The sequence below is a fragment of the Mus pahari genome, chromosome 9 (genome assembly GCF_900095145.1).
Source record: "Mus pahari chromosome 9, PAHARI_EIJ_v1.1, whole genome shotgun sequence".
Lineage (NCBI taxonomy): Eukaryota > Metazoa > Chordata > Mammalia > Rodentia > Muridae > Mus > Mus pahari.
The window spans coordinates 80,722,161-80,735,184 of record NC_034598.1 but is presented as its reverse complement, the minus strand read 5'-3'; the positions used below and the strand labels follow the sequence as shown (position 1 = coordinate 80,735,184).

Sequence of the window (13,024 nt, the reverse complement as noted above, 5' to 3'; positions counted from 1 at the left end):
CCTGACTTGATGTTTTTAATAAAATAAATCATAAGTGCTGTATATGGGCACCCAAGATCAACGAATTGTTTTTTTTTTTTTTTTCAAATTCCCCCCTTTTATAGCAGGTTTTCCAGTGTCAATCTGAGCTCTTTGTCTCTTTGGGCTATGTTGTCCAGATCCAGTTACAGTTCACTGCTGAGTTTGAGCCTCTGTCTGGCTTTTTGTTTTTGTTTTTTCCCCCTTAAGTTGTTTTTTTTTTTAATTTATTCACTTTTTATATGTCAGTACACTGTAGCTGTCCTCAGACACATCAGAAAAGAGCATCAGATCACCATGTGGTTGCTGGGAATTGAACTCAGGACCTTTGGAAGAGCAGTCGGTGCTCTTAACCGTCTCTCCAGCATCCCATTAAGTTTTTTTTTTAAGAAAAGGAACAGACTTGACTTCTCTGGAAGGTCACACTTTGTCATATGCTGTAGTGGCTTGTTGAAGAGCTGTGGCCTGGACTCCACATGTCTTTAGTTTATTTCTCTTAGCCTGTTAAGGTGGTGGGATATATAAAATTGCATGTGGAAAGTGCATGCACACAGTACCTGCCCAGTGTCCATGCTACAGAACAATAACTATTACCACTGTCCTTGCCTTTGCAAGTTGTTCTGGGTTCCAAATCCTGGGCTCTAAATTCAAGAGCCATCAATAGCCAGTAATTTAAGGTCTATAGCTACCTATGTGGAATAAACAATTGGAAATAGAAGAGAAAATGATGAAGCTAAGGTATATGTGTTCTGATAAAAGGATGTTGAATACATTATATTAAAATCAAAAGAAACGGAGGGAGGGAGGGAGAGGAGACCAGAGGCAGTAAGGAGGGAAGGAAGGGGCTGGAAAGAGAAAAGAAGAAAGGAGGAAAGAGGATTGCATTGTATCAACTGGATGCCATCAGATTGTGTTACATTGTGTGCATCAACTAAATGCCATCAGATTGTGTTACATTGTATCAACTAGATGCCATCAGATTGTAACCCTTACTCTGATTTAAACATGACTGTGTTTTAAGCAGCTGACTGAGAACCCCTGAGAATCACTGGGAGACCTTCAAATTTCTAACCAAAGAGGAGCCAGCTCCCTCTAAGCACTCAAGAGAAAACATCGATCTATCCCATCACCTCGTGAATGGGAGGGTCAATCATTTTAAATGATTTGTTAACAATGAAGGTGTAAGAGCAGCTGCGCCTCCATATTCTGTGGTTGTTTTGCTACTTCTTGTAGTCAGGGTTTCTATTTCTGTAATGAAATGCCATGACCAAAAAAGCAAGTTGGGGAGGAAAGGGTTTATTTGGCTTAACGCTTTCATGTTGGTGTTCATCACTAGGGGAACTCACATGGGGAACCTGATGAACCTGACAGCAGGAGCTGACACAGAGGCCATGGAAGGGTGCTGCTTACTGGCTTGCTCCCCATGGCTTGCTCAGCCTGCTTTCTTATAGAACCCAGAACCACCAGACCAGAGGTGGTACCACACACAGTGACTTGGCACCTCCCCCACTCACCACTAATTGAGAAGATGCCTTACAGCTGGGTCCCAGAGAGGCATTTCCTCAACTGAGGCTCCTTCCTCTCTGATGACACTAGCTTGTTTGTTAAGTTGACATACAAAACCCAGCCGGTACACCAAAGACACTGAATTTTAAGACAGGCAGCTTTCTGCTAATTGAATTCTATGGTGTTGATTTTAAAGTTAAGGACACGAGTTTCTTTGTTGGGGAATCTTTAGTCTTCACAGGTCTTCCGGGCCTGTGCCATGGGGCACAGATGAGACTCATTAATATTATCTGTAATCTCCAAACATGTATGTGTGTGTTCTCCAGATGGCCAGTGTTTAGGCATTTTTGTATTTCTTCTTCTCTCAAACAATGCATCCCAACTGCAACCCTCACCACCACCCCCCCATGGTCCCTCCCCTCCAGGTCTCCCCTCTTCTCCAGATCCGCTGTTCTTCCACAGGCCTCCCAGGGATATCGACTGAACATAGCATAACAAGATGCAATGAGACTAGGCACAAACCCCCTATGTCAAGGCTGGATCCGGCAACCCAGGAGGAGAAAAAGGGTCCCAAGAGCAGGCAAAAGAGTCAGGCAAGAGTCAGGGACTCCCACCCCACTGTTAGGAGTCCTACAAATAATCCAAGCTAAACAACCACAGCACAGCACAAATGCAGAGGACCTAGCACAGACCCATGATTGCCACTTGAGTCTCTGTGAGCCCCTGCTTAGTCGATTCTGTGAGCCATGTTTTCCTGGTGTCCTGGATCCCCTGGCTCCTACAATCCTTCCTCCCCCTCTTCCACAGGGTTCTCTGAACTGTGACTGATGATTTGCTATGGGTCTCTGCATCCATTCTCATCAGCTGTCTGAAGAAGCATCTCTGGTGAGGATAGGGCTAGGCACTGATCTATGAGTACAGCAGAGTCTCGTCAGGAATCATAAGCAAAGGCCCAATAAGGAGAAGGTGAAGAGGTAGGTTTGAGTGGGATGATAAAGAACTCATGTCTTCGTTCCCAAATCTCTCCCCCCTGGCACCTGAAGCTGTCATATTACTCAGGTCCTTATGGGAAGGATATTGAACACTCTGCTGAAAGAAAACTTCCCAGAAGATCTCTCAGCAACAAGTTTCCAATTACTTTACCAAATCCCAGGAATCTTGCTTGAAAAACAGCAGGAAGAAATTCTCTCTCTCTCTCTCTCTCTCTCTCTCTCTCTCTCTCTCTCTCTCTCTCTCTCTCTCTTTCTCTCTCTCATGTATGAATGTAAGTATGTATGTATGTGTTCGTATGTATATGCAGCCACACACAGGTACATGTGGAGGTCAGAGGTCAATATCTACATCTTCCCCCATTGCTCTCCAGTTTACTTTTTGAGATAGCATTTCTTACTGAATCTGGAGTCAATTTGGCTAGACAGGCTGGCCATAAATGCCCAGGGTTCTCTTGTCTTCACCTCCCCAGTGCTGAGATTTCCAGTGTGCCAGCATACCTGGCTTTCTACAGGGGCACTGGGGATCTGAACTTAGGTGCCCATGCTTGCAGGGCGAGCGCTGTGCCGGCTGAGCTATCCCCTCTATCACCAGAAGAAGTCAGCTCTGATGGAGATACGCTAAGGGGACACATGTATGAAGCCACGCATTCATTTCTTCATTCTGCCAACATTTATCTATTATGTGCCACCACTTGGAAACAAGCTTATAGTCTAGTGGAGGAGAGTGCCTGCAGAGCATCCATGAAGCACTGTGGACCACATTCAGGGTTGTGCTATCCTTAGAGAGGGTGGCCTGGGAGGGAGGGAAGTTGGAAGAACTGCTTCCTGGAAGAAGTGATGGGACTGATTCCTGAACCTGCCTGGTTCACAGGAACCTGTCTTGTACTCTCCAAACTCCATCCTCTGATCTTTCCCGTTGTATCAATTCCTTGGGTACATATATCAAAGATACACCTATCATAGAGGCACAGAGACAGGGATTCCTTTGGACAGTGGCAGAATGAGGGTTCTGGAAGGTCTTCACAAAGTCCTGGGGAGACGGCTCAAGGGGTAAGGGTGTTTGTTGTGCCTGAGTTTGGATCCCCAGTGCCCACGTAAAAGCTGGGCATAGCTGTACATGCTTCCAACTCCAGTAAGACAGGTGGAGATGCTGGGAGCTTGGTGTACAGACTGCCTAGCCAAATAGAAGCTTTTAGGTATGGTGAGAAGCCCTGCTTCAAGATAATAAGGAAGCAGGAATGTGGTAGGAGAAGATGCCTGATATCTCCCCTGACTTCTGTATGCACCCCCACATCCACCCCTACATACATGCATACACATATACATATGTACACATACTCATGCACCTCCACATATATACTATACACATATACATACTTATACATACATACACACACATGTACAAACCTCCAAACACATACATACACATATACACATATACACATACACATATACATCCACATACATCCACATGCACCCCCACATACACACATACACCCACACATCCACATATACATACACACAATACACAGACACAGACACACACACACACACACACACACACACACACACACACAGAAGAGAAAGGGTAGAAGAATATGCACAATCCAACACAGTAAAGCCAAATACAGAGCCACGAAAGGCCTCCTGCTTAAATTTTAAAAATAAACAAATGAACACCGCAAAACCCCAATCATCTCCAAAAAGCCAGACAGGGAGTGAGAGATGAAAAAGAAAAATTTTTAATATGTTTTAGCTCAGAAGTTAGGAAACTATGGTTCATGAAGCAAATTCAGCCAGTGGCCTGCTCTTTGTAAAGGAAGTCTCAAATCTTATCTAAGGCCACCTTCATGCTTTGTCAGCTGAGCCTAGCAGTTGCACCTGAGACCATGTACACTACAAAGCCTGAGGTCTTTTGTGGCAGTATTTGTTCCCTGCCTTCAGGCCACTGAAATCCCAGCAGAAGGCAAGAGCTGTGACATGCACATTTAAAGGGACAGTTCTCTATTAACACGAGCACACATGCTGAAAATCATTTGTGAATCGGTGAGTGAACGGAGAAGCAGAAACAGAAAGGAGTGCCTCGTCCTGGCTTTTATGAGCCAGAGTAGACCAGAGTGAATCCTAGACTCAGTTCTTGGTATATAGTTAGGTAGGAATCCTGGCCACTGGGCTGTGTGGGGGAAGGACACAAGCAGTCCTGGGATAAGGAGAGAGATAAAGACGGTTAGTCCAAGCAAGCAGACTCCCATGACCATCTGGGTCACAATTCTGCTGCTGAGTCATATGTAGCCGGCTTCCTTTCCCATCCCAGTCTCCAAGGATAGGCAGTATCACGGTGCCTGGTTTGCAAATGAAGAATCTGAGGCACAGGAAGATTCGATTGCCCAAAATCACAAAGCCGGGACTCGCTCCATGCAGTTTGCCCCTGGAACCCACATGCTTAATTGTATGTCATTCATTGTCGGCCATCATTTGGAGTGAGTCCCCCTGTTTCCTCTGATTCCAACAGACGGAGCAGCAGGCAGAGGGAAGAGAGAAACAGACTCTGGTGCCTTGCCCAAAAGACCTTTCCAATGTCCAGTGATGAAGTGGCTGGTATAGGATGGGCTTTAGAAAGCTTGACTAATATGTGCTTAAGCAGGAGCCAAGATTTCAGAGAGAGAATATTCCCGAATGGACAAGAACAGATGGTCTCTAAGATGTCTTCCATCTCTTGATTTTTGTCATGCTCTGAGACTTGGATGGGGAGCTTCCTAGGGTGACCTCATGGCCATTAGAGAGGAGAAGTGGGGAGGGAGAGGAGAGAGAGAATACAGTCATTATGGAGTCTGCAGGGATGGATTCCTTCTGCTAGCACCCCTGAAAGTCTCCATTACCTTACAATTATATAATCAAGTTAGGAACCTGTCTGTGGATTAGCCCATTGATGAAGGCAGAGCTCACAGCATCCAATCAACTCTCAGTGACTGCAGAACCAGCCAGGGACTGAGCCTTTGACACATAAGTCATCTGGTGGACACTTATGCCCAAACCACAACCGAGCGCTGGATAATTTCAAAAGTCCCCTTTCCTTTCCCTCCACTGTTTCCGCCATGATTTTTAATGTATCCCCTTGCTGTGCTGGAAATCACTTTACTACTAGAAGTTAATGGCGGCAGTTGTCGATATAATATTCTCATTTTGTCAGGTGACAATTTATGGGGCCCGATTCTCCTAATTCAAAGAACAAGGCTCTGAGGTAAGAGGTTCCCTGATGTCCTATAAACTCCTACAGACTAATCAAGCTCTATGCCTGTGTTCTTTCATACAGTCCTACCTGAGGGGATAAAATAATGTACCGCTCAAAAGATATGGCTCCTTCCTGTTTAGGCATCAAACAGTAAGAATGTCTCAATTTCTGTACTTTCTATAGAAGCAAGGTTAAGCTATAGACCAATTTGTGTGTGTGTGTGTGTGTGTGTGTGTGTGTGTGTGTGTGTGCCCTTTCTTTTCAGTGCTGAGGCCTGAATCTGGAGCCTTGTGCATGTGAGGCAGGTATTCTGCCACTCACAGGAATACCCAGCTATTCTGTGTATGTCTTGGGGGTGCTGAAGATCCATGCCAGAGACTCAAGCATGGTAGACAAGCACTTTACCATCTGAGCTCTACCCCCAGGTATACCAGCCGGCCATTTTTGCATAGGAACTTCCCCAGTAGATAAGGCGGTAACTTGTTAATAGGACTAAAGCCAGCACACAGTAGGTTCTTAATACATATTTGTTCAATATACAGGATCAATCAGGATTTATTGACTCTGAGGGAAGAGAGGTGTCAAGTTAACTTATTTCTTTTTTTGTTCTAATAGCAACTCATCCTGTTAGATATTTCTTTCTTGTCAGTAACCAGACAAATAGAACTCTTAGCATCTTTTTAAATGCATTACTCTCCTGAGAGGGGGAAAAAAATCTTCATAAGAAAAACTTATTATTTAGCCAAACATTATGTTCCCAGCCTGCTTTAATTCTAGATCTATCCTTCCTCCACAGACAGACAAAGAGTTGCCCATCCAATGAGAACAGGAATTGTTAAATGGTCTATTCACTCCCTAGAGGAGGGTGCAGGCTTTTGTGTCTAAGGAGACCACTTATTCATTGTGTACAAGGGCAGAGTGTTCTCTGTCTGGCTTGTTTACTGTGCGTTTTAATGAGCTGCCAGGCCTCTCACGGCAGGGCAGCCGCTGCTCCAAAGGTGGAGATAGATACCAGAGTTACCAGGGTGGCTCTAAGTCTATACTTCCCCTCCACACTCTTTATGTTTAAGGATTTCATTCCTAATGCAAAAATGATAAAAAAAAAAAAAAACTCTCAGAGGGCAAATGGCCCCAGGGACAGGCCAGGTGACAGCTAGCTTCTCAGGTACAAGGGCATTGCCTTCTTGGTCACGCGCTCCAGCACTAAACGATACCTCGCCGTACACAGGAGTGATGAGGGAAGAGGATGACTCCTCCCTAACTCATACATGCTTATCACCATGTCTCCAGATCCTATGGATCGTTAAGCCTTGTGGGGGATCTATCTTGAGGTAATATTCAAAATATTGGTCTGAAACTAGAGCAGGGGCACGAACCATTCAGCAAGTCAGCCATTGAGTGGAGCAGGATGGACCTTGAAGGATGTCTATGTGGTGGGCGTTAACTGTTTAATTGCTTTTTCACGTGGTGTGCACGATAGGGAGAGGGAGAGGATGTTTCGGGGAGATGTGGCAGGGGATTTTTGAACAGGGATGGTTTACTCGCTGGATCAGAAGTGTTTAAATTATCAAGTAGTAGCCATCAGCAAGGGCGTCGATTTCATTATCAAAGCCACCAAGACACCACACAGCTGAAAGCAGCCAGAGTTCACCCACCTCCACCAAGTGGAAAGAGCATTGCTCCCCCCCCCCATAGCTATGACCACCATGAAAATATATAGTAAGCTGGGAAGATAGTTCCTACAGTGTGTGTGTGTGTGTGTGTGTGTGTGTGTGTGTGTGTGTATCCCCAAATAAATGTAAATGGTAGAGCACCCAGAGGCTAACCCAAAACCCATGAATACATTAACCACTAAGCAAGGACAAGGCATCCCAGGGGCTCCCAATCATCGAAGACTGGGGAGTATCAGCGACTGTGTAGGAGAATGCAGAGAGAGAGGCTGACTGAGAACACGGGAGTCCTCAGTAGTCTACAGGCACTCACCAAGAATCCACGCAGAGGCAGTCTAGGTACAGGAGCTGTGAGTGCAAGGTCTGCTATCTGTAAAAGCAGACGAATGGACGAGATCTGTGGGGCGAGAGAAAGACGAGAAGTTAAAGACACTGAAACAGTCAGGTCCTGCTGTCATCAGCTGCCTAGGGTCCTCTTGTTCTATTTGTGTAGAATTCTGATAGTTAAGGAGTGGCTCTTCCAGGTTGGCAGGGCTGGGCTCAAGTGCCAAAGGCTTATGGACTGGGTTCGCAGGCTCAGAGGCTTACAGAGCCAAGCCTTGAGAGCTAGAGGCTTATGGCTAAGGCTTTAGGAGCTAGAGATTTATAGCTCTGGGAGCTTAGGGTAGAGGCTTATTTCTCTGGCTCTGATCACCAGCTGCCCGGCGCTTGGCAGCTTATATAGCCCTTGGCCCTTAGCAACAACTTGAAACAGCCTCAGTCAGTGCCATTTGATATTATAGACCCCAAACTTTGATGTCGGGACCATGGGTCCCTAACAGCAGCTAGAATCACAGGTCTTGGGGCTTAGGCTCCTTAAGGCCTGGAAACTCCATGGAGGTCTTCCAGCGACTAGGACCCAGTCTCTCAAGTTTGGCTCTTCGCAGATTTCTGCTTCCCCCACTTCCGGCTCTGCATCTTCTCTTGCCTGTACCTTCCATCCTCTGCCATCCCTCTCCGCTTCCCGCGGCTACTGCCACGGCTACAGTGTTGGCCATCTCCGCATTGTGTTTCCAGTTCAGCTTACACTACCTATAATAAAGATTACAACTACATCGCTTCGGGGAGATTTTTATTGACAGTAAGGTTGCAATACCAGCAGGCGGGACACACAGAAGGGTGCCCTGATTGACTTGAAAAAATATAGGAAACAACACGGTTCTATAGCCAGAAGGGATGTGGCATGCAAATGTGTGGGGGGGATTGTAGTTTCCACCAATCACAGAAAAGCTGTTTCACAAAAACCAATCACAAGCCTCCAACAGGAACCAATGATAAACCTGGCTTAGGAACAGCAGCCTATCTGTCAATTGCAAGCCCTTCACTGAGCCACTAGGGAGCACCCTTCCTCTTTTGGTCCTTGTCGGAAATTAAATGCAGGGTCAGGAGCACTCCGCGAAGCAGATGCAGACAGGGTCATCATGAGGTCACCAAGACTTGTTTGTCATGGCTTTGGTTTCAGGTGCTAGGTACTGGAGCAGACCAGAGCAGTCCTTACTGGAACAGACCTCCTGAGATTGAAGCTGCTGCGGTTTCAGCAGCCAACCTTGGTAGCCAAGGTCACTGCTCTTGGAGTAGAGCTTCCACCAGGCACCCAAGAAGTTTGCAAAGAAGTTGGGCTTCCATAATGACAATCTAGCCAGCTGACAAAAGAGGGGGTGCCTAGTTATGGGCAGGAGGAAAGAAGAGAAGGCCATGGTGTACATGGTAGAAAGCAAGAAGGCCAGGCGATCTCAGCAAGCAAGCTGCCTTATTCAAAACCCATGCGAACGTCAGAAACAAAAAGTTTCCGTGAAGGTAGGAAAGCTATTGTAGACGATGCTTCTTTCTGAAATTTCAGAAAGATGAATTTTCCATAAACTAATAACAAGTATCAAGATCAAGTCCTATAGTTATTTTAAAGGGAAAGAAACAGAGCATCTGTGGAGACAATGAAATCAGACAAAAAATATGCAGTCAGAACCGATCAAGACTATGAAAGAACAACTCTTTGTATCTTTTTGCTTTTCCTGTATATTCCTCAATTATGTCCACCACCTTATCATCTCCCATGGGCCAAGCTTTCAAGCATGTGAGGAGCCAAACCTATTCAAACCACCACACAAACTATTATAATTGTTCAAGAACCAGGGTTGTGCTGGCTAAATTTATGTCAACTTGACATGAACTAGAGTCATCTGAAAGGAGGGAGCTTCAGTTGAGAAAATGCCTCCATGAGATCAGGATGCAGGCAAGCATTTTCTTAATTAGTGATCAATGGGCGAGGGCCCAGCCCATGATGGGTGGGGCCATCTTGAGCTGGTTGGTGACCTTGGGTTCTACCAGAAAGCAGACTGAGCAAGCCATGAGGAGCAAGCCAGTAAGCAGCACCCCTCCATGGCCTCAGCATCAGCTCTAGCCTTCGGGTTCCTGCCCTGCTTGAGTTCCTGTCCTGACTTCCTTCAATGATGAACTACAATGTGGAAGTGTAAGCCAAATGAATCCTTTCCTCCCCAACTTGCTTTTGGTCATGGTGTTTCATTGTAGCCATAGAAACCCTGACTATGATAAGGGTTATGGTTCCCCGGAACCTTTCCAGAAGGTTCTGCTAGAGAACAGGCTTCAGGCAAGAGGAGTTGGAGATGTGAATTAAAAATACAGAAACTGGGGCTGGCAAGATTGCTCAGACGTCAAGAACACTTGCTGCTCTTGCAGAGGACCCAGATTTGGTTCCCAGTGCCCCACATCAGGCATTTCACAATTGCCTGTAACTCCAGAACCAGGGAGATATACAACCTTTGGCCCCCACAGACACTGCACTCGTGCGCGTGCCCACATACACATTATTCTACAAAAGAACACAATTAGACCTTTTACAATACAGGCATTTTTGAAGCCTAAATGAGTGTTAAAATGAAGAGTGTCATATGTGATGGCTAAAGAATCCATAAGTTAAGTATAGAACTGGTAAGAATGACAGACCAAAATAGGAAAGGGTACATCCAAAAATGCTCTTAAATATTCTCAGATATAACACCTGGAAGCAATAGTATTGCTCTTTCGAGAGAGCTTTGAGATAAAGCAAATGAATAATTGTAGCACATTCTAATTCTACCAACACACTAACCCGTGTTATTAAAAATGAAGATTTTTTTTCTTTTGTTAGAAAGAAGTGTAGCTATAACTCAGAAGAGGTAAAAATATGAGCAAATATACATTGGAGTTAGAATCATTAATGTAACGTATATCAAACAAGACTACTTATAGATCATGCACGTCATGATACAATATATGGCTGAAAATACACATGAATTCTCTGTATGAAAAAAAGTCTCTTTATAACTCACACATTTTCATAACAGTGAAATTTCCACAAGTCCAATACTCATAGCCGCTGTGATACTTTGAATTTCCATACAGTTCAGTACGGCCAGTGACTGGAATTGAGAGATCTGCGTGAGCTGATGGCTATAGGTCCAACAGGGATCCCATGATGAGAGACTATTCATGGCTATTAACTGTGGTCTCATTACCTTGAAAGGGTTAGCAAAGGCTTTGCCTTGACCGTGCTGGGTGCGGCTACCATCCTGATTTCCAAGCACTGACTGTCTAGCTGATGGTGAAGGGCTTGCTTTGAAATGCTATCCATGCTATTTTTATGTCATACTAGTTTAAAACTACTCCCTAAGGAAAAAGACACAAAATCTGAGAGGCTGGAGAGTTGGCTCAGTCGGCAAAGTGCCTCCCACATGAGCCCGAGGACCAGGATTTGGGTCCCCAGCACCCAAGTCAAAGCTTGGCTCAGCAGCACCTGTAACCCCAGAGCCAGCACCAAAGGATAGAGAAGCAAGGCAAGCTCCAGGGTCAGTGGGATGCTCTCTGAGGAAAACAAGGTGGAGAGCAACTGAGGGGGATGCCTGACATTAACCTCTGGTCTCTACGTGGAGGCAAATACACATGCATGTGCACACTCAGACATGCACATGTACTACACACACACACACACACACACACACACACACACATCACTAAATACTTCTTTTTCACTAGAGGATTTTGGAAATGGGGTCATACAGAAAGGGAATCTAGAAGCCTTATCAAAGATCCCACTTGAACAGAAAGCGTATAAATGCTGGACCACAATTCTGTGGTCCACTTCTGAAGGGTGCTGACTGTGTGGTTGGGCAGACAGTCAGAAATTGCCCTGTGTTTATGGTCTTGCTCGCTGGCGTTTTCGGTCTTTTCTTCTTTGGTGTCTTCCTGCTGATTCTTGGATTGGAGTGTCCCACATGGGCCCATATGCTGAAGGCCAGATCCCTACCCTGTGGTGCTATTGGGAGGTGGTGGAACCTTCAGAAGGTGGAACCTAGTGGAAGAAACATCGCCGGAAGTGTGCCCTGGATGGAGATATTGGTACACCAGTCCCTTCCTGCCTGTGTTTCCCAGCAGAGATGAATGAGATGACCTGTCATTCAACTATTCATCACCACAGAGCAAGACACCCAAGACAAACAACTTAAAAGGGAGGAATTATTTTGTCTCAGCGTCTACCCTCAGTCCTTGGTCTTGTTCCTTCTAGGTAGGTTCAGAAGAAATCATCACAGCGGTAGAAATGTGTGGCAGAGGCTGCTCACCTCATGGGGACAGGCAGAGGAAGAAAACGGGAGACAAGATGCATTCTTCAAAGGTGCACATCCAGCTCTCTACTCCCCCAAGTCAGTCGCCATCTCCCAGTGTTTTATGTTACCTTCCAATAATGCCACCGAATTAAGAACCATCAATGGACTAATCTGTCCATGAAACCAGAGTCCTCCTGGCCAATCGCAGAAGCTCATCAGTGGCCAAACAAGGCTCAAGTACGTGGTTTGCAGGAGTGGGTCATAGCTGGGACACAGTAAGGCTTCCTCTACCATGTGCCCCTGCACGATGTGAAGCTGTAGTTCGGTCTTCCTAATGCTGTGACCCTTTAATACAGTTCCTCATGGTGTGGTGACCCTCAACCATAAAATTTCTTTCATTGCTACTTCATAACTATATTTTTGCTACTGTGATGAATCATAATGTAGACGTCTGGTATACAAGCTATCTGATATGGGACCCCAGAAGGGGTCATAACCCATGGGTTGATGTATGGGGCTACCACAGGCTCCTAAATAATAAGGTCAAGAACCATGGATCAAATGCTTTGCAACCGTTAGCCCAAGTAAATGTTATTATCTTAAGTTGATTATCTAAGGTATTCTGTCACAGCAACAGGGAATTATTAACTTACCTTTATGGAATCTTTTTATTTCATCACTTAATTCTGATTGCTTGAATATTAGTTTCTAAGGAGGACGTATTATTTGTTATCTTACTTCACCAAGGCTTCCTCTGCCTATGGCTGGTTGTAATAATTTTGGGTCATTCCTCTTCCCTAAGCTCTGTAGACATTGTTGCATCATCCTCTGGCACCGAGGCTACTAGGACATGTTTATAACAAGCTTGACTTGATTCCCACCCGCCCCCACCCCAAGAAGATCTGACTCCTTTGCACAGACGTCAGAATAAAAATCTCCCCATCAAATCTAGTAACAAAGCCAGGCAAC

At 45.4% G+C, this 13,024-nt stretch overlaps 1 pseudogene; it reads right to left on the bottom strand.

Moving 5' to 3' along the window:
* Window positions 1-3,114: 3,114 nt before the first annotated feature.
* LOC110326126 lies at window positions 3,115-7,876 on the bottom strand (annotated as a pseudogene).
* Window positions 7,877-13,024: the final 5,148 nt, after the last annotated feature.